This window comes from Ambystoma mexicanum, chromosome 6p, assembly GCF_040938575.1.
Source record: "Ambystoma mexicanum isolate Mex_15411 chromosome 6p, UKY_AmexF1_1, whole genome shotgun sequence".
NCBI classification, from domain to species: domain Eukaryota; kingdom Metazoa; phylum Chordata; class Amphibia; order Caudata; family Ambystomatidae; genus Ambystoma; species Ambystoma mexicanum.
The window spans coordinates 1,419,908,455-1,419,929,696 of NC_090935.1; the positions used below are offsets into that span (position 1 = coordinate 1,419,908,455).

Sequence of the window (21,242 nt, forward strand, 5' to 3'; positions counted from 1 at the left end):
GCATTTTTCAGAAGGTGCGCCTCACCATCGATCATTGTGCACCTTTCCAAATGTCACCGCCTGTCCCGGGCAAGCATCCGACGCTCGTCGCCACTGTTAGCGGTGTTCCGCCACCACCTCCCGTGAGCCCCCCACTCCCCGATCACACAGAAACAGAGGCCGCCGGGAACGCCCCGTTTATTTATACCCGCATGCGACAAAGTGGACGTCACTCCGTCGCGTGCGCGCCCTTAAAGGGCCAGCGCCACAGTATACATAGCTCCCAACCTTTTTTGTCACCTAGGCGGGTGAAAACACCCGATTTTATTTTTGGCGGGTGAGAGGCCCATTGAAGTGAATGGGCGTATGAGGGACTTGGCGGGTGATTCGTCTGCTTTGAAGGCGGGTGACACCCGCCAAAAGCGGGTGAGTTGAGAGCTATGTATCCAATGTTGAGTTATTTTTTGTTAGCAACTATTTGGTTTTGTGATTTGTGGTGGGTATGTGGTTTGCGTGTTTTTGGTGTGTAGTTTCGCTGGCCCTTTTGGGCAAGTGTAGTCCTTCATAGGTGTGAGGGTGTGGAAAAGAGGGGGGTGGACGAGTTGGTTGGTTTCTGAACACTGACGAAAGAAAACGAGCATTAAGGCTGCTGTACAGAGATTACCAGCTAAACGTCCATATTGGAATGTCGGCGTGCTTTTGCAATCAACAACAATTCCGCAACAAAACACGTCTAGTTCATAATGAAAAATGTTCTTTATTGTTTTCAAGAAAATCCGGCATATGTGGTTTATTACAACTTGTAATAAGTGTTTATGAAGAAAATGTTGTTGTGCAATAAAACCGAACATTACAACATTGATATGCGGATGACCTCTATTGGCTGATAATTGTTTGTGTTTAGAGTGAAATGTATGCGAAAGGGATATTAATAAGAGATGGCCGAAAGCCCTAACATCCAACTCTTCTATGTTTATGTTGGCGCTGTCACCTAGGAGCGGTGCTGAGGAGCAGAGAGTGGGGGAGCAAGAGGTCCAAACGTAAGTCTACGAGATGACGTAAACATCTCCGAGAGGAGGGGGGCAAAGCTGCGCAGTATTATGGGATGCGCGGCGGGGGAGGAATGGTGCTCGGCGCGTGATTTTGAACAAACAGCGACCTGTGTCTGCTGCACCCAAGTCGCTGTGCTCGAGGAAGACAGCTGGTAAGTCGTGGCGCGCGGCGGTCAGAGCGGCGCGCGGAGGCCATGGGAGGGCTACGTGCTGACAGCGGACCCTGCATACGGAGTGGGAGGGCGGGGGCAGTGAGAGGCTGTGTTGACAGTTTCAGGCGCCGACGGAGGAGGACTCTCATCTGACTGAGGCGGGGGACACAACTATACAGCGATGCCTATCAGTGGAACTGCGCCCCCTACGACTTGTGGACGAATGGCAGATGGTCATCTGAGACCGTGTGGGAAGCTCTGTCAGGGGTACTCGATTCTGCTCGCCTTCTGGTATCCCCAGTACCAGAAGAGACCTGCTTCTCGTGCTACCCTCAGCTGCCCAGTGATGCCCTATGTTATTGGTGTGGTATTGCACCCAGCCAGCTCACCCCCTGTAGAGGAACCTCCCCCGGTGATGCGCTGGGAATGTTTACTCCGACCCCTTTTGTTGTTATCTCAGTCGGCTTAGACAACAGCCGTCCTTTAGATGATCTTTTTAAAAAATGTGCCAATGCAGGGCACTCGGGTCCAGCGCCCATTTCACAGCATAGTCTATGCACCCCTATATCTAACCCATCGAACACTATTTTCGCTTGCAGCTTATGCGATGTAAATCCCAGTAATAACATCATTCAAACACATTGTCAGTGACTGGTTAATCTGTAGTGTGAAGTGGGGGACCCGGCTACAATAGGCGTAGTCACGAATATGGGCGTCTATCAAAACCCTTTATTCCTTTCGCAAATGTTTTGTGGGCAGCTGCGCTTATTTGTCGTTCCCGGGGACCGGGACAGGTGCCAGTCCAATGAACGGTTGATGTGAGCCTTGCAACGGAGAACGCTTCATCTCACCCTCTTTTGTTAATTCTTCTGCGGGCACTTCGTTCCACAGTTGTCCAATATGTCATCGCTGTGTTTTTACCCTTTGCCTGCCTTGAGGATACGTGTATGCATATCATAAAAAGTGGTCTCGTTTTGGCACTTGGCGTACGTGTGTGTGTGTGTGTGTGTGTGTGTGTGTGTGTGAGTATGTATATGTGTATATAATATAAAATTTGGGTGGGGATTGGTGGTATATCACGTCTCAGAGACCCTCGGTAAAACGTTGTCTTTGGCCCCAAGGGTTAAAATAGATGTTAACTGCGGTTGCACTATTTTGTCATACTTAGTAACGCCCACTTGTAGATTTCTCTGGACCAGGAAGTGTACAGTGGGCAGACCACCCTTGCTTCTCTTGCACTTTCCTTTCCCAACCAGGTGATCTCCCAGCGAGACCGTTGTTACAAAGCAACTTTCCCTCCGAATTCCTATGTATAGGAAACGGTTCAGGGGGCATTATCTGTAAAAAAAAATAAAAAATTAAAATAAAAAAATAGTATAATACTCAAGTTTGTACTGTGGTGCATGGTACACTTTACATGCTTTAGATGTACAAAACATACTCCATGATGTTGATAACTTTGGCATCTCCTAATTTCTGGAGTTATGACCACGTTTAAGTATGATGTTTGGGAAAGATGAATTGCCACTTCTAAATATTTACTGATGCATTTTTAAAATGTATATATTTTTGTTTGTGTGCATTAATGTTTTTATAGTTAACGTTTTTAATTAAGAAAACAAAACGAATCGCAATAAATAAGTATTTTACTCAAAACGTGTGGGCGTTGCTGTTAAGCCTATGATCTGCATATGATTTATAAGTAGCGTTCTGGTCAATAGTTTTAGCCCAGTCTAATTGGAACTATCTCTTTTTTACAATACATGGTCGCTCATACAAATCTTCCTGATCGGTTGCAATTCAAAATTATTTGCATCTTTTTAACATACCTGTTGATCGAAGCCGGATAGGCGTTGAAAACCATTTGCACGATCTTCGTAAAATGAGTTTGGAGGAGGGGATAACATTTTACCATAGTTAACCAACATTCTCCAAAAGGATTTAACAAATAATTTAAGCCTATTGATGATTAAAATACCCACCGAGTATAACTGTATGTTTAAAAGTCAAGTTGGCTGAAATCTTGTAAAGAGAATTTTCTATAAATGAATTTGGTCCTCCCCAGCCTTTGCATGTAAATGGTGAACATATGCCTAATTTGTGTAATGGCCATCCTACCAAATATACTTGTTTGACTGTGCCTCCTAGTTGCATACGTATTAGCTGTAATCCCCTTAATCTTTTGTTGGTCCATCTTTTTGACATGGGGGGGGGGGATTTCATATTGTCCTATTTGTGTTTTTATCAGAATCATTTCATTGGTTGTTTCACAAACCAGTGTTTTCAAAACATGGTTTTCACGCTGTGCTCTCCTTGAGTTACGAATCAGATATGATTTAATTCCCATGCATTTATGATTTCTGTACACTATGGATCCTAAACATCTGTTTATATAAAATAAAAACCTCCCAATGGATAATTGTTTTGAGGCAATTCCACCTCACGATTTTCTTAACGTATTGCCCCCCCCCCCACCGAGCCGTTTGATACATCATGAAGCCAGAAAAGCTTAATCCTATTAGGATCGTAATACTGTTGCATGGGTTGTCTTCATTGTGGATCTAGTCCAAGATTCACGAAGCTTAATCATGTTCCATCACTGATTAGAACAGACAGCACTATGTGGGGCGTTGGTGCTTAAGTTTATTGATTAGTGGGTTTTGTAAAACACATGTATGCAACCGTGGGGCACTGAGGAGCTTGCGTGATAACTGAATTAATGAGCTATTGTGGTGAGTCATTGTGTATCTGAGGGTGCTTGCATCAATAATCCTGGCAGGGGTTTGAAACAAAGCACTCTTCAAATGGTGGCTTGTTGAGGCAATACTTGGGCAGTTCGGAGGTTACCATTTGGTGGTCTTAGAAATGACGGCGGGTCACGGTGGCTTAAGCCGGTCCGATAGCACAGCAAGTAGAGCGCTCGCTTTGACATCTGTGCAGAGCCTGCTGACACAGGTTTGAATCCCGGCAGGGCCCCTCAGCCTTTCATGCTTCCGAGGACGATAAATGAGCACCACGCACCATGGGTAATGAGCAGCGCTCAGATGCCTGAGGGTTTGTAGCGCTATATAAATAATACATTATTATTAATGGTAGGTAAAGGGCAGACTTAGCTGAGGGTCATTAAACTAACTGAGCTCCTCCTGGGATAGAGTGGTTGGAGGCCTGATGCCCCCCCCCCTGTAACCTTTCACTTTCACCATCAAACAGCTCCATGTTAATATTTGGCATATTCCTTGCAAAAACATTGCCCCCTCCCCAACCCCCTGCCGAACCCTTCACTAAGTGACATTTGTCTCCAGACCTATTGGACACCTACTGTTGACATAGTCCCTTCTATCCCTTTACTTCTACTTTTCCCACCTCCACTGACTTCAGTCAAGATTCCTCCCTCCCTGCCCTATTCGTACCTTCTCCCCCTCTGCTCTTTGACCGTCCCCTCCTCCACTTTGAAACCATGGCTTGCCCCTTAGTTACAAGAGGCAGTCTTGATCTAGTTCTGGCTGTCCACACCTAAAGCTCACCCCTCCAGACTGAATTCCTACTGCTGACTAAATACCTGACATCCGGACCTCGTTCTCTGATATTAACCTTCACACCACAGCTGGCCACATGTGCTAAGTTCCCTGGATTCGACATGGATTGACCTCTCCTTCAAGCAGCATGTAGTAAGGTAGACACAAACTACTTGGCACCTACTTTTTCATGTGGAAAATAAAGGTCTTCATCCCAGAAAAGAACTTCAGATCTGCTGTCCAAAAGCTGGTCCTCTCCCACCTGAATGGTGCCATGGCCTTTTGGAAGGCCTAATGCCGACTATCCTGGTACCCCTTGATGTGCCCCACATGCTGCAACTCGACTCCTAAAAGGGCTCTGCAAATTAGATATCATCATCCTGCCACTCTTCGTACTGCACTGCGTCCTGCTGCAATCACGTATTCTCTTCAAATCTTGTTGCATCATCTACAAGGCTGTCACCCTGCAGTCTTGAAGCTACCTTGCCTAGAAACTCAGCATCTCTGGAGGCCTTGGATTTTGATGCACCAAGAGTAAGAACATGCGTAGACTTGCAATCTGCCAGTGCAGGAAGGACAGAATCGGAAGACTGGCTTCTCTCTCTACGCCTCCAGACTCTGGAAACTTTCCCCCATCAACACCTGACACACCCCCCTCATTTCAAGATTGAGCTCAAGGCCCTCATCTTCAAGGAATGGCTCCTCCCTAACTACCAGGTCCACACACCCTTCACTTGCTGCCAAAAAATGTCCTGCCCTTCCCTATTAGCTGCTCTCTCCCTTGTATCTCTGCTTCCGTGTCCTTCCCCCATGACTTGAAAAGTGCTCTGTTGCTTCCTGAAGCTAGGTTCTCACTCAATAAAACCCTAATAAATAGCTCAAAACGGAATATAGCTTTATAGACCTGTAGCGAGGGCCGTACTGGGCGTTAAGTGCCCTGAAGACGCTCTGGCCTTTAACGAGGTATGAGGGACCTTAACGCCCGGTACGGCCTGAGCTGCAGGTTTATATAGCTATTAGAACACCCTCACTATCTTATTACATTTAGAAATAAGACACATTACTTTTTGTAGGTTTGTGGGAGGTAATTGGCAGTGGCGGGGTCGAGTGTTTAATTATAGGAAGCCACTGCAGGTGTATTTTTATCACGCAAAGTAACCCAGGGGCAAAGTTAGTTGTTTTTAAAAGTAAATATATATTGAATTATTTCAGCAACAAAAATTTATTGTTAACATTCAGTAGGTGGGGACTACATCATGATTACAAATTTTTTGTCTGTAGATGTTTGTTTCCTTTTTTGCAGCGTTTTTACTGCACTCTTCTGGAGCAGAAAAAAGTTTCGTTGCTTAGTTTCATTGAGGGGGTGGGAACACGTTAATTATGCTTGCATGGCAATGCGGCAGATGAAGTGTTGCTGAGTTCAAAAGAAAGCTTTTATTTTGTTAGCTTTCCTGAGGGGGCTGAGCTACATTTTGTATGCTCATACAGCAATGCGGAACATAAATTGTTGCTGGAGCTTGAACTTTCAGCTTTCATTTGTTTAACTTCCGTGAGAGGGCAGGGCCATGTCAGGCATGCTTGCACGGCAGCATAGTAGTTTGACTACTTCAGGTGCTTAGGGACGCAGGCAGGGCAGCAACTTTTTTTTTTTTTTCTTTTTTTTTTCTCAACAGCAACTTCTTTTCTGGGCTGTCATGGGCAGTGGAGGTATACGATTCAATTATTTTCTGGGCTATATTCAATCTGCGGGCTAGACCAGTTTGTATAGCCTGCAGATTTCTGGAAACACCACTAGCGTGTTCTAATCATCCTTATTTTAAAGTATCCTCTGCATCCTTATTTACCTTCCCCTGATAACATCTCTAAACAGTCTCCTTTTAAACATTTTTTTTTTAACATTTTCTTTTTCATCTTGGCTTATCACCGGTTCAAAATCCTTCCTCGCCTCTTTCTTGTCGATCGACCCTTAGAGGGCTTAACTAACTTCAACACTGCTAGTCCCTCTCGTAACATGGATGCTCCCTTCATTGCTCACATTTTTTTAATTGGCTATGTGAGGAGTCAGGAATGAAACTCAGACACATTTTGATACAGTTTTGGCAAAAGACTTTTGTTAGGACACAAAGGGGTTGTGAAAAGGCCTCGCTATCCCTGCGCCAGCGTTCCCTACCTAAACTCAAAACCTTAAGGATCTGTAGGTGTCAGATTGTCCAAAACAAAAACGTCCTGTGTCCAAATTACTATTCTGACCTTCCTATTGTAAACAAAAGAATTCTAAAGTGAAAAGGATAATGTTTTTGGCCTTGAGGGATTGGTAAATGTTCAAAAGGAACAAAAGATGTGTAGTTTTCTCAGGGATAGATTTCCTTGCTTCAGAGTGTTCGTCCCTTCCCCTGGATTATTTGTTGATCTCTTGGGTTCCAAATTATAGTTCTTGATGTTTCCTTTTGGGGCCAGCAACAATTCTCCTCATGCAGTTTCTCAAATGTCTTACTTTACAGGATGCTTTTCTTCTTTATTTTCCTCACCCTTGGGAACAACAACTTTACTAGTTACGAAAGGAGTTTATATTTTCAACAGCAAAAGGTCTTTTAAAAGGTGTAATCTCGGAGGATAATTGGTTCCCTTTCCTTTCCAGACTTCTGTTGTTCCTTATGTGCTGCATCCTTTAAGTAGTCCTGATATATCCATCCCAAGACTTCCCTTTACTGTACTCCACATACAACCATAGGTCGTTTACAGCACTGGCTTTTTAACATTCATGCAGTTACTGTTAATATGGATTTCTGAACTCTGACCTGGTGGGCAGAGGTTGAGAAGGCCAGCCGAGTTGATTGGTCTGGCTTGTCAAGAGGTTACCCTGTTCCAATCAAGGTAGCTATGGTTTGCGGTCAAGATAAGTCTCAGGCGGGGTGAGGGTGACTGAAATACCTCAATGAGCAAACAGAGCAATGATACTTACAAATTACTCCCAGACAGGTGGATATATCAAAAATATAAACACATTTATTACAAAGCCTTTGTAACTCAACACACAGTTAAAGAATCACACCAATACTATCAAACCAATACAAGATATATATACAAGACCATTGGGGTCTAAAGGGTTAATGGCACGAAATATATTCACCACTTGGAGGGGAAGGAAAATGGGCAGTGCAGATAGTCTTTAGTTCCCTTCAACATCAAACACACACCTAAGTAAGAGGCTGTCCAAAGACTAAGAAGAGAGGAGCCCTATGCTCAATAGTACATGCAGTGCAGGTGCACGCAGTTGTTCCAATAGGCAAAACAGGGTCTCTTCAGGGGTCTCCAGCAGCTCAGGAAGGTGGGTGAGGCGTTGAAGAATAGATTCTCACTAATCGAGGAGGGCCTCCACTTTAAGACCAAGGTGATTCCAAGGTTCAGGAGTAGTTTCCACTAGCAGTGAAAAGGAGAGGGACGACCCCCAGGGGCCACTCGTGCGTAATAATGGATGGAGGCACTAAGGGCCACTGGTTAGGTTTACTCACTGACCCCAGGCGCACTCCGGACCAAACTTCGCAAGTCAGTCCACTTCGGTTGCGGGTTCTACTGCTGCAATATGACGGCTCTGCGGCTTTCAGTTCCGAAGATACAGTGAGGATTCCCAAACGGGACAGTGGCTATTTCTCCGCTCCTGATGGATGGAAAAGACCAGTTTCACAGCAGCAGGCTTCAGGGGCAAGAGGCTCCCAAATGCAGCGCACCTGCAAAGATTGTCGCTATGGCTGGGCAACACGGTAACCGCGTTCACTCCGGTCCTGGCGCACTCGTCTCACTTCAGACCTGGGAATGCCAAGTGTTCGAAATTCAGTGTGAGGGTGCCGGAGACACAGAGCTAGCAGTATACCAAGTTTCGTGGGCCTCCTCGAACGACGGCGGGGACAGAGCAAAGGTTCTGTGTAAGCTGGTCAGCCCACTGGTTGGTCCAGGGACGCTTCGAGAAGGCTTACTTGCAGGTTTTGTTGAAGGTATTGAGAATAGTTGGTCCCACTATTCTAATGGGTCGAAACGTCTTTGCAGACCTTCTAGGACAGTGGGCTCAGGGTGCCAAACCTTCCAGCGGGCTCAGGGTGCCAAACCTTCCAGCGGTTCCTCGACTCGGCTTCTTAGTTTCAGGATACTTGGATCTTATCCTACGTTCAGTGAGAACTCCAGAGATCGACATGGTATGGTTGTTTTCAGCCTCCTCTTATGCAAAGTTCCCTTTGCGCCAAAACGAGAGGACCCAAAGGGAGATCTGCTCACAAACACACTCCATACGTGGACCAATCATGGACCACGGTGGTCCCAGTCATTCACAGCACTCCAGACGCTCTGGCACGCAGGATGTGTATTGGGGACAGACACCTCAGCCCACATCCTGGAGACGCACACACACAAACAAGGCATGCAGAAGCCTGTGAAAGCTTGGCGTTTCGTGGGAAACTGCATGTCCAAATAAGGACTGACCGGGGTAGACTCAACCTGGGGAAGGCAAAGGGGCAAGATGGCCAAAGGACAGGACAAAGATCCTTGGGGCATGGCCATTTTGGAGCCATGCCACCTATTCATGCCAAATGCGGTTAACACGGTTTAAAGGGCAGGAAATGGTTAAAATGATATGGAAAGATAAGCTGCCAGTACCCCTGTCCATGACACATCTCCCAAAAAGTCCTACGAGAGTATCTAGGGTCTTTGTAATTGACTGAGACCCAAGTGCACTCTACTGTAAGGTACATTGTGCACTTGTTACATGTTGCAGAAAAGGTGCAACATTGGAAAAGGGACTAAGGGAAACAAAGTCTCCCAGCACTGACTGTCTTAAGGGCATGTCAGTTTCCCTATAAAAAGTGAGCGAAAGCCCAGTGGAGTGCAGCTGAAGGCTGTGCTTCTCTGGCAAAGTCAGACTAAGGTGTTTAAACAGCAGCTAAAAGTTTGGGGGTGTACAACTGGAGGGAAAATTACATTTAAAATCTTTCCTGTTCTTCTGTTAGGTTTTGTGTTAAGTCTTTTAAATCAACAGAACCGACTGACTGTACCTACCCTTGGGTCAAAAGTTATCTTTAAGCTGATTGTCTTTATTTTGTGGGTGGCCGGAAATCCCTGGTGTACTCTCCTGCCAGGATTTCTGATTCTCCATTCTCTTAGACCAACACAGCCTACTGACTAATTCTTATAGTTTGACTTTCAGCATGCCTGGTGTGTTCGCCTACCAGGACTTTCTTTACACCCTTGCAACTGCTTGGTATATTCTCCTGCCAGGCTTTCTGGATTCACTCTTAAAATTGCCTGATACATTTTTCTGCTAGGGCTTCTTGAAAATACCCACTTGTGATTGCCTGGAGTTTTCTCCTACCAGGGCTTTCTGTAATCTTGCACTTGGAACGGCGTGGTATACTCTCATATATTTTATTGCAGATTCAGATTATGTAGCAAAAAACATGTCACTGTTGGTTAATTATGGGACACGTGTTCTAGCCTCCAAGGTGTAATTGGTTTTTCCATTATGTAGTTCTGAGCCTGACAGTGGGGGAAATGCCTATACTGTGCTGTGGTTTGGAAAACAAATGTTTAATGCTTCCTCTTGAGCGGCTGTAGGAGGTGGAGTTACCTGCATGTGTCCCTGCTGCAGGATGAATGCCTTGGATGCTTCTATGTACCTGGAGTGCTCATATGCACGATTAGATGGATGCCTACGCAAGGCTTTCTATTCAGTATCCAGCTTATCCCCACTATGAGCTACAAAGTGTTTTGCTATAAAAGTTATTACTCCTGTTACTCTTCGGATATTGGCATAAAAATTGGCACAGATGAGACGCATTACTGTTTTCAGCATACAAGGCAATAGCATAAAGATCAACGTAAAATATGGCTTGCACCTTTCCAAATGCAGAGGACCCAGTCTAGGCAACATTACAAATGTCCAATAAGTTCATGCCCTTCTCTCCATTTTTCAACAGCACCAAGGCTATTGGTGCCTTTTGCAGCTGTGTGCAGCAAAATAATTTTTATCATAAACGTTACCAGTAGCTTAAGGCATCTACAATTCCCAATGGACACTGCAGAATGAGAGCAACTTTGAGGTGGGAAAGACTGCACTCTGTGCTAATCCTTGCTGATTTATCGTCCATGCTGTTTTGATGCCCCTTCACTATTTAGCTGCCCCTTCAACCTGCTGGATGAGTTTTCGAATCTCATATTTATTGAAACACACAGACCATTCCACCAAAAACAGTGACATACACAGAGTGTCTATAGATTTATCTTGATTATAAAAGGCAATTGAAGACCCAAAGTAGATGTATAGTAAAAAAATGTAAATTTCCTTCAACTTCCTTTTATTCTAAAGGGGGAAAAAGGCCACTTAAATAGTTAATAATACAACAATTATGGTACTTTGGACACTGGACATATGGGTAAAGTGTTAGGGGGTGAAAGACTTAGAGGATCTTAAGACAAAGTCCACCAGCTCCCAGAGATAAACGCTGTTATGGGTATGCAGGAGATAAGGTATATGAGAACCCTTTAACAATGGCTGGCTCAGCTTCTGATCCAACTTCATTTAATCCTTTTTAGGTTAAACGGCAGAACTGTGGAAAAATCCCCTCCTGGAAGCAAATCCAGCATAGAAGCAATTGGGAAGAAGTATGCGCGTAGCCGCAGAGTTTAATTATGATGCAACGCACATTACGAAGAGAGCTGTGTGGAAAGATTTAACGCCAGACGTGGTGTTGCGCCCAAAAGCCTGCACTAGCAGATTGAAAACACAGCAATGCATGCGAGAGACCAGAGCCGTGGGGTGTGACGGCAGAAGCAAGAACTGAGTGCCTCATTGGGTTGAGGCAGAGCCTGGAGGAGAAACAGCCCACAAGCTCCTGCACTAAGCAAGTGGGACCCAGGATACGATGCCCACTGCAGCAGAATCCAGTAGAGGAGTCGCATAAGTGGCTCCGCAGTGAGTTGAAGAGCAGATTACCTACATGGCCTTCCCAGGGAGCACCGCTCATCAAATACAGGTACGCAGTGGCTTCAGAGGAACGGAAGGTGGGTGAAAAGCCCAGAAAAAGAAGGCCGCAGAGTCGGCAAAGACACTGAAAGAGGCCTCGGGGCACGGAAGGAGCAGCAAAGACCCACAGTTTGGAAAAGACAGAGAACCCCACAGAGGGAAATGAGCAAGAGCTAGACCCAAAGTGGGGAAGGAAGAGGCTGAAAGCACCCTGACTGCAAGATTGGGAATGCGAAAGTCTGCTCGAAGGGAGCAATACTGGGGAACACACCAGTTTCAAGAAAACCAGAGAGGCACTTTTACTATGGAGCCCCAAGCACATTTTGGCAGACTACAGCTGTCGATTGACTGGTTTCTCCATGTCCTGCTTACCCCGGCTTACCCTTATCCCTCCCACTCCTGTGACAGCATAACTGGAATGTTCATTTTTAACTTTATGTACACAACGAACTCCAGGAGCAGCAACTCCTGCAAGTCTTCACAAACTGTTGGAAGGGAGAGGGGGGGGCGCTCTTGCTCTAGTACACGTGCCCAGTAGAGATTGAGGGTGTATATGGCACATGACTGGGTGGTTGGGGAGCGTAGCAAAAGAGAAGCGAAGGAGCCATACATGACATTTACACCATTTAAATGATCCGGACCTGTTTGCACACCAAGCTCAACACCGGGCTACTGTCAACCTCCCAGCACTGCCTTGTCAGATTCAGTGCTCTGGGATAACAAATGGGCTGTGAAGCGGCTCCAAATATTCTTGGGCCTGTTCTGTGACTCAATGATTACCATACTCTTTGTCCGTATTGCTAAGCCAGGTCAAGTCTTTTAGCCATGTACTTATCCCTGGGGGGCACAAGCTCGTCCATTTCAATAATATGCATCGCCTAGCTGTAATCATAAATGTCGTAAGCAATTTCCTGTACTGATTTGGTAACCTCGGGAGCCATCCAAACATGCAGCACAGCAATTCACAAGGGACAATCTGTCACAACATTTCAGAAAGACCTCCCGCTACCCCACCACCCCCTCCAGAAAGGCCTTAATTTAATACAGGTCCACATCATATGAAGAAATCTGCCAGGTCAGTTGCATCCGGGTACTGAACGCCCCACTGTGTGTACTGTTGCAGAGCGCTGCCCACTGTTTATCCGTAAAAGGGGTCCCTGCAACCGCCTCCCATTTCCGGTTACACTTTTGGGCATCCTGAGGAGAGTCTTCCTGAACTAATTTAGAGTGCAGAGCCCACCCCCCTACAACAGGTGAGCACCTAATAATAAACTTTAACAACGGGTTGGTCGGCAGGATCTCCGAGAATGAAAGGGGCCATTCCCTGAAGGCTGCCCTCATTCTGAAATGCTGCAACCCACATTGAAAGCCCTCTCCCATCTTTTCAGCAAATAACTCTTGAGTAACACATGTTCTCTTCAGGTACAAGTCCTCCATACGGCTAATCCCTGCCCCGCCATTCCTGAATAGCTTTGTCACATGTTGGTGCCAGACTCTCTTTGTTCCAGAGTGAAATGCCCGGGTCAAAGGGGAAGTCTACTCTCAGCCTCTTTAGGACTCTTTTCCAAGCGTGTAACGTGCATGCCACGGGATCGAGTTTACATTTGTCCGACACCCTTCTGGAGATGAAGACCCCCAGCGGACGGGCCCACCGAGCATTGTTCTATGCACATATGAGGAGACGCTGGATCCCATGGCCTCCACAGAGATGCAAAATATAACCGAGATGCTAGGAAGTATAACTCCAAATCCAGTGCACCAATGCCCCCGCTGTCCCAGGGGAGAGACAGTGTGTCCCAACTGATGCGAGGACTCTGCGGGTGGCAAGCTAGTTTAACCAGCTGGGTCTTTACGTGCGCAAAGTAGCCTTCTTCCGCCCCCTGGCCACACTGGAATATTCTGAAAGATATAGAGAAGTTTGGGGATCGTGGCTATCGCGATCCTACCCAGTAGAGCAAGGGGAAGCCTGCACCACCTCTCCACTTTAGGGCATGCAAGTACCTTACATGATTATCCGCTAATAGCGTTTGACATCTCTACTCACCCGCACCCTCATATGTGATGGCCGTCTGCTCCCACCTATATCATTCAGTGTTTGGAGGTCTAGTCGTGGCCTCGTTCAGTGGAAATGGAGTGGATTTAGCCTTGTTTACCCTAAGACCTGAGGCCTCGCTGAACTGGTCAACCTCTCGTGATGGCGGGCCCAAATTGGTTGCAGGTCTTTAAAATAAAGGATTGCGTCGTCCGCATACAGCAATACCAACTCCCTAGCGCCACCTAAAATGCCAGATGCCTAGCCCCATGGAATTTGCGCAACCGGGCCACCATTACCTCTATTGCCGCAGGGGCGGGAGAGGGCAACTCTGCCTGGTACCCCGACCCAACTCGAAGGCTCGGGACCTCGTGCCTCCAATCTCAATTCGGGCACACAAGCTGGCGTACTTCAACTGCACCACTGAGAGACAGTACTTTGGGGCCCCCAGTTGACACAGCATCGCGAAAAGATAACTCCATTCACAAGTCTAATGCCTTTTCCATATCGAGCAAAGCCGCCACAGCTTGCACCTTGGGGTCAGCTAACGGCCTATGCAAATCTGACGAAGTCAACCTCCCCCGGTATAAAACTCGACTGGTCTAATCGTATAATGTGAGAGACATGCGGGAGCAGGTGGTCTGCCAACACCTTGGCAAAAATGTTTGTATCAAGGTTCAGCAAGGATATTGGGCAGTACGAAGAGCATTAAAGAGGGTCTTTGTCTGGATTCAAGATCAGCATTATTACCACCTCACGCATCGTTGGGGGGGAGCAGCCCCACCCTCATACCACCTGCCACACCGACAACATATGCTGAGGTAACTGTAATGGGCGCAGTCAGTGCTTCTACCGCCGCCTCGCTCATCACCCAGAGGGATGCCTCCCTAATTTATTCCTCCAGTTCCACCACAGGCATCGTCCCTCGTGATGCATACAGGTTCTCATAAGTGTCAAAGTGTCCACTATAGCCTCCAGCTTCACCACCACCACCTCCACCTCCGGCGTCTTCTCCGCTGCCATCTCCATGTCCCCCTGCGCCCTCTTTCTTGCCTGACCATTGCCGCTAGAAAGTTTCACCATACCTGCGGGCCATTGTGGGGCGCGCCAGGTATTTAACCTCGCGCACAGGCTATGTCATTAAAACGATCCAGCGCTTCCCTCAATTTAGCCATAGACCCAGTACTGCCTCCCTCGTCTACTTCCCCTTCACATGCCTTGATGTCCAGTTCAGTCTCATTTAGCTGCCTATGGACCAGTTTTAGCACTCCCAGTCCAGGGACAGGCAGCCTCCCTGAAGCACCACCTTAAACGCCTCCCAGACAGGTCTCATCTCGGAGACAGAACCCAGAGTCTCACAGAAATTAGTCCTAATTAAGGCACGCACTTCGCTCTTGAAGACTATGTCCGATAGTGCCGCAGGCTTAAACCTCCAAAAAGGGCGAGACAGTACCTCCTGTTCTGGACACAGCGACCAAAGGACAGGCGAGTGGTCCGAAAGCATTCTAGGGAGAAGAGAGCAGTTGACTGTTCGGTGCACTAGGAGGGGGGGCTAGCCAGGATGAAGTCCAACCGCGAGGAGGTACCGTGTGCCGTTGAATGGAACTAATATTCCCTCCTGGCTGAAGAAGCCGCCACACATCAACCAACTCCTGCCCCTGCATGCCACTCAACACTGCCTCCACTGCTTTGGAACGCGTACGCACCCCCCCCCCAACCTCCCCATCCGATCTACCTTTCCTCGGGTCAAGTGCGACATTGAGGTCACCAGCCCACACAAAACTACTATGGAGGAATTTGACACCTGCTCACCAAGGACTCTAAGAACACAGCGGCTGTATATATTGACAAACGTAACCATTGTGTTACCCCCCCCCACCCCTCAACACCCTGAAAATCTCATGCCCAGAGATTTATGCACCAGTGTCATCACCCCTGCTGAGTATGACGAGTATGAGGTGTAGTGTTTATAGTTTCTCCAAGCCTACTTTCTTTGGTTGAGGGGCAGACGTTGGAGCGGGGCTGAGGTGGTGATCTCACATTATTCAAGAGTTGGTCCAGAACAGGCCCTGGTTAAATGTGTGCCATTAATGTTCTTCCTGATCGGTACCCAATAGGTTTGCTTGAAAATGTAACAAATCGGTCTTGCTGCATACCAAGATGACATGAGGTCCTCCCCTTGAGGTCTGGGGCAGCAAGTGGTCATTCGGGCGGCAGAGTCCGGCGCCCCCGGGCTGTGGCCCATGGTAATTTGGTTGTGGAGAGTAGCTGGTGGGGGTCACGAGTCACTGCAAGTTGGGGGTGGGCAGTGTGGGTGGTGGTGGGTGAATGTTGGTTAAAAAAGATTCACGTCTCAAGGGACCGTCAGTCCATTTCGAACCCTGATGTAGCATGCACAGAATAGCAGCAAAGGGTTTAAATGAACCAAAACCTGCTATTAAAATTAAAAAAAAAAAAAAGCAGTCGCTATTCTATACTGATTAAGCGTATCGGGAGGGAGGAAAAAAGGTGCATTGTATTAGGTAGACCCAAATGAATTGCAATAAGTCTAGTGCTTGATCTATTAAGGACCCAGCTCCCCCACAAACCAGCCAAAATAATGAACGCACATTCAGGCAGAATGTACCTGCAATGAGAGACCTTGTTAGTAACCTGCAGTAATTTTGTCACTTTAAAATCAGTGTTTTTCAATTTTTGTACAGGCCTTCCTTGTGGGGCTTGGAGCCATGCCTGTGGGGCGTGAATATCATAGCTTGAAAACAGTTAACTCTCTCAGCAAGTACAGTCTCCTTCTTAGGCACCTTTTAGCTCGTTGCCCTCTTCTATATGGAAGAGGATCCCGAAGACTTTGCCTTGCCCAACTCCTACGAGTACCAAATTAGCAAACAACTGCCTACCCGATACTAAAAAATCGCCCGGTCCAGCACCCTAAACGTAAAGACCATTTAACGTCCCACCTACAACCCTCATGAGCCCGCTTATCAAAGGAGCTCTAATAAATGCTAGGTCTCTGGTAGCACATGCCACAGAGACTGCTGACTTGATTCTGAGTGACAATTTAGACTTTCTCGCCATCACCAAGACATGGCTGCAGGCCCTGTGCTTATGTTAGCAGTTCCAGATGGCTTTACAATCCTGGGACAAGAGGCAGAGGTATCGCCATTATCTGTAGATGTAGCCTTTCTATGAGACTGGCCTCCCCTTATGACATATAATCTTGTGAATTTCTTTCAGTTAAATTGCTGTTGATTAATTCCCAGACCCTTAAAATCCACTTGGTATACTGCCCACCAGGTCCAACAGGGACATTTGAGGAAGATATATGTACAATACTTTCTAGTAACCTCAAAAGCTCATCGCAAGTATTACTTCTAGGCGACCTTAACTTGGGTTTCAATGACCAGTCAGATCAACCTGACCTGGCAACGGTTAACATTTTACCAGAACTTGGCCTTACCCAAAGAAGTAAAACCCTACCCACAATAAAGGGAGAATACTAGATTGGGTGGCGGATTACAACTGCTATGCCAATATCCTCTCCATCTCACTGCTAGCCTAGACTGACCACTACCTACTCTCATTTACGCCCTCTACTAATAGACCCCCATCCATACCTGCCCCCATTGCTCCATCTACACTAATTAGGAATAAAAAGAGTATCACAGTGGATAGGCTCATCACTGCTATTCTCCCCACACTTAACTCGCTCCCAGACAGTAACGACCCAGAAAGCTTTTTTGATGAGTATAATATAATTAATGCTTCCTCGCTAGATCAGATCGCCCCTCTCCCCTTAAACTGAGACCAAGTAAGCCTAAAAACCATTTTTAAAAAAAATGGTTCACACCATTACTAAAAATCTTAAGGCAACAAAAAAAGAAACTGCGAGGCTGCATGGAAATTACTACCATCAGAAGTCAATAACTAAAGCTCACCAAACTTTCATCCCTCTATAAAAAAGAAATTTGCCTTGATAAACGGGAATACTATGACACCCGTATTTCCCAAGCTAACTCCAATATGAAAGAATTATTTACTATACTTAAGAATTGGAGACTCCCATCGCAATACCAGACACATGCACCAATGGTGTTCAGATATCCAACATGAACTTGCCAATAAAGTATCTACCTTACAAAATAAAATATCTCCAAAAAAAACATCTTTAAATGCCCCATCCCCTCCTAAAGCTTCCTCTAACACCTCTGAAATCCAACCTACCCGATTTAACTTCTCCAAGTATCTATCATCGAGGTGGAAATAATTATTCTGTCTCTTAAACCATCCAACTGCCATGGTGATCTCTGCTTGGCACAGCTCATCAACGATGCAAATCTGGACCGATCACCCTTCATTTCCAAGCTTATCAACGCTTCCTTTGCTACCGGCACCATTCCCACAAACCTCACAGAATTATTGGTACTCCCACTATTTAAAAAAACCTACTCTAGATCCCTTGACACCAAAGAGCTACAGGCCAATCACAACAGTCCCCTTTCTTCTAAAAATACTAGACAAAGTGGCATACACGCAAATTCATAAATACTTGGAATCACATCACCTGTTAGGAGCTAGACAGTGAGGCTTCCGTCCACAACATGGAACAGAGACCACCCTCATCGATGAGACCCAAGTCGATGAGCTTAGAGATAGTGGGAAATCAGCTCTGCTTCTCCTCCTTGACTTCTGAGACGCTTTTGATTTGGTGGATCACACAGTGTTATGTAGCCATCTCGACTCAGCAGCACACTTTTCCAAAGATGCCATAACCTGGATTAGATCTTTCTTAAGCGACAGAACAATGAGGGTCTTCTCGCCATCAGCAGCTGCAGACTCTTTACCTATCACAAGAACGGAAAGGAGCAGGAAACCTCTACACCCTGGACCAGAGTCCTATTATAAAGCGAGAATCTGAAGAAATGTCCAGAGAGCAAAACTGTGTTGCTTACACTTTTGTATCAACATTTTTTTTATTTACCATGATACAAAAACTGGTCAAAAAAGTCAATTAATGACATATTACTTTAAAGAGCATCATTAAATCACATAACACGACAACATGGGTAAACATAACACATGGCTAAAATTAGTCCATCTAAACAATCATTCATTGTGCAGCATCCAGACCATACATCATACATAGTGACATTCAACCAAACAACAATAGCTAAAAATGACAAAATTGATTAACAATCGGGAGTGAGATAAACATTCATCACATCCCGTCTGATTATTTTAATGTTTAAAATTTGATTAACATACAACAACAGAACCCATTTAAAAACCATCTATCGCAAGGGTGGATCTGAGAAGGAGAACATTGTGTAGATCACATCCCTAAAGAGTAAGCTCAACCGGTTTCAACGTAGAGTGTGTAATGGACAACGTCTTCATCACGAGTACAAGGCGAAAGGCTCATATAAGAAGCCATTCGCATACAGAATGAAAGAAGAGGGTCATATGCTGGAATCTGACTGCAAATGGAGCTGTAACTGCAGTTGAAGCAACGCTGCTCTTGGTGGTCCCCTCCAATAATAAATATGTGGGGGTGGCCTCCTGGGTGGTAGATGCAGCGGAAAGAGTCGTGTCGGCGGCGGGTCGCTTAGTATGGTTGGAATCCATCTGAGAGCGGCATGGGCAGCTGGAGTGAGTTGAAGCAGCCGACCCCAGAGCGCCAAATTCGTGCTGCCAAATACCTATCACCTGCGATGTGCCACAGGGGTCCTGCATCTCGCCCACACTGTAGAACATTTTTACCAAGTCCCTTTTCGATGATCTAGACCATCTCGGTATCGCCTACACTAACTATGCAATACTCAGATCCTCCTCCCACGTTCATGGGATTAAGACAAGGATTTGGCTTTGGTGAATAGCGTTTACCTCATCCAGGCATGGATGGCTACGCATGGTCTATGCCTGAATGATGATAAAACGGAACTTATCATTTTGGGTACCCCTACTAACCTAAAAGAAATTAGGTCCCGATTACCCCTCCTTTATAATTGACGGCAACCTCATCAAGGTAGCTCGGGAGGTAAAAACATTAGGATTTTATCTAGAGTTCACCCTGTCCTTTTCTAAACCAGTCAACACACTAGCATCCTCCATGGCATACACGTTTAAACTTATTAGGACTGATAAGCCCTTTCTAACAGCTGCATTATCCTGGCCAGAGCCCTCCATTTTGTCCCGTGTAGATTATATTAATGCCTTGTACATAGGCTCAAACAAATCCATCATTGGGAGAATCCAAACCCTTCAAAACAATGCCCTTAGAGCGGCATTGGGTATTTCCAGAAGAGAGCACATCTCTGAGAGTAGGTGACGGCTCCTGACCAATGACAAAATTCTATTAAAAAACGGTGTCGCTCACTCACAAATCTCTTAACAATGGCGCACGTATCTACCGCTCTGAGAGATTTCACAGACGGACATCCCTAAAACCAACCAGATTACCAAACCGGAATTGCGTGTCCATTTCCAAATTCACTATCCACAGTTGGAGGTAATAGTATCCCTGTCAAAGCGGCTAAACTCTGGAATTCCTTGCCTCCTGCACCGAGAGAAGACCAGTCCTACCAGAATTTCAGATCTAATACTATCATATGGCTCAAATCTTCCGACCAGTAACCTGGGCGATGTAACCTCCACCCTGGGATGATCTATGCCTGTGTAACTGAAATGTAACTAGTAATGCCTACTTATCCCTATGGGTGTAACCATAATTCGTGTATAATGCTTTGTAATATCTGTATATCCTGTTTTTGTAAGTAATGTATTTCACTGACTCGCTGTTACTAAGCTTTGCATATTCTTGTAACTGTTGCACCCTGATACCCTTGGGTCTGGTGCTCATTACAAATAATAAAACAAACAAACTTCTGGTTGGGCACACTGACATATGGATTGTGACGTCTGTTATCAAATACAGAAAACCAACTCTCGCATTGGCCGCAGTGGGTTCTGTTCAGATCTTGCTAGGGCAGGGAAGAAATTTAGCCCGCCCCTTTGTGGCACCAAAGAGAGAGGCACCAAAACAAAATGACCAGTATGTAGGCCTTTTTAAAATGTAGTAGTACCCAACTGCCCACCATATACTGTGGTAAAGAGGTACAGATCTGGAGCAGCCCAAAGTAAATTACGTAGCTGCCACCAGCCTACCCACTAACTCATTTTGTGGTGATGTAAATCATCCAGGGTGAAAATGTGGTCCTTTTTTAAATGGCACCCCTGCCCTCGCAGCACCTTGGGGCTACCAATAGCAGCACAGCCACACTGAATTCCTGGGTGGTGCGGGTGCGTGGGGGATTGAGTAGTAGAAGTCCCACTACCAAAAAAGGTCCGAAAAACAAGCCACCAATATGTTCAGGGCATTTAAAAGGTTAGAAAAGGGAACCACAAAAACTGAATTCTGCCCTGAGTCTTGTGGCTTTCTTCATGTTTATAGTACTCTTGTATGTTATATGCTGCAACGATTAGACCATCTGAACAGGCAGTAATAGT

The 21,242-nt window shown here is 46.0% G+C and overlaps 1 protein-coding gene across 2 annotated transcripts in view; it reads left to right on the plus strand.

The window, feature by feature from the left end:
• The first annotated feature begins 1,034 nt into the window (after nucleotides 1-1,034).
• LIN54 (lin-54 DREAM MuvB core complex component) overlaps nucleotides 1,035-21,242 on the plus strand; it is an 825,244-nt gene continuing 805,036 nt past the window's right edge. The window contains exon 1 of one of the 2 annotated variants that reach the window (XM_069626123.1): nucleotides 1,035-1,183. The gene's annotated coding sequence lies outside the window, so the exon portion shown is untranslated. The remainder of the gene's footprint in view (nucleotides 1,184-21,242) is intronic. The other variant, XM_069626122.1, reaches the window with a different exon arrangement.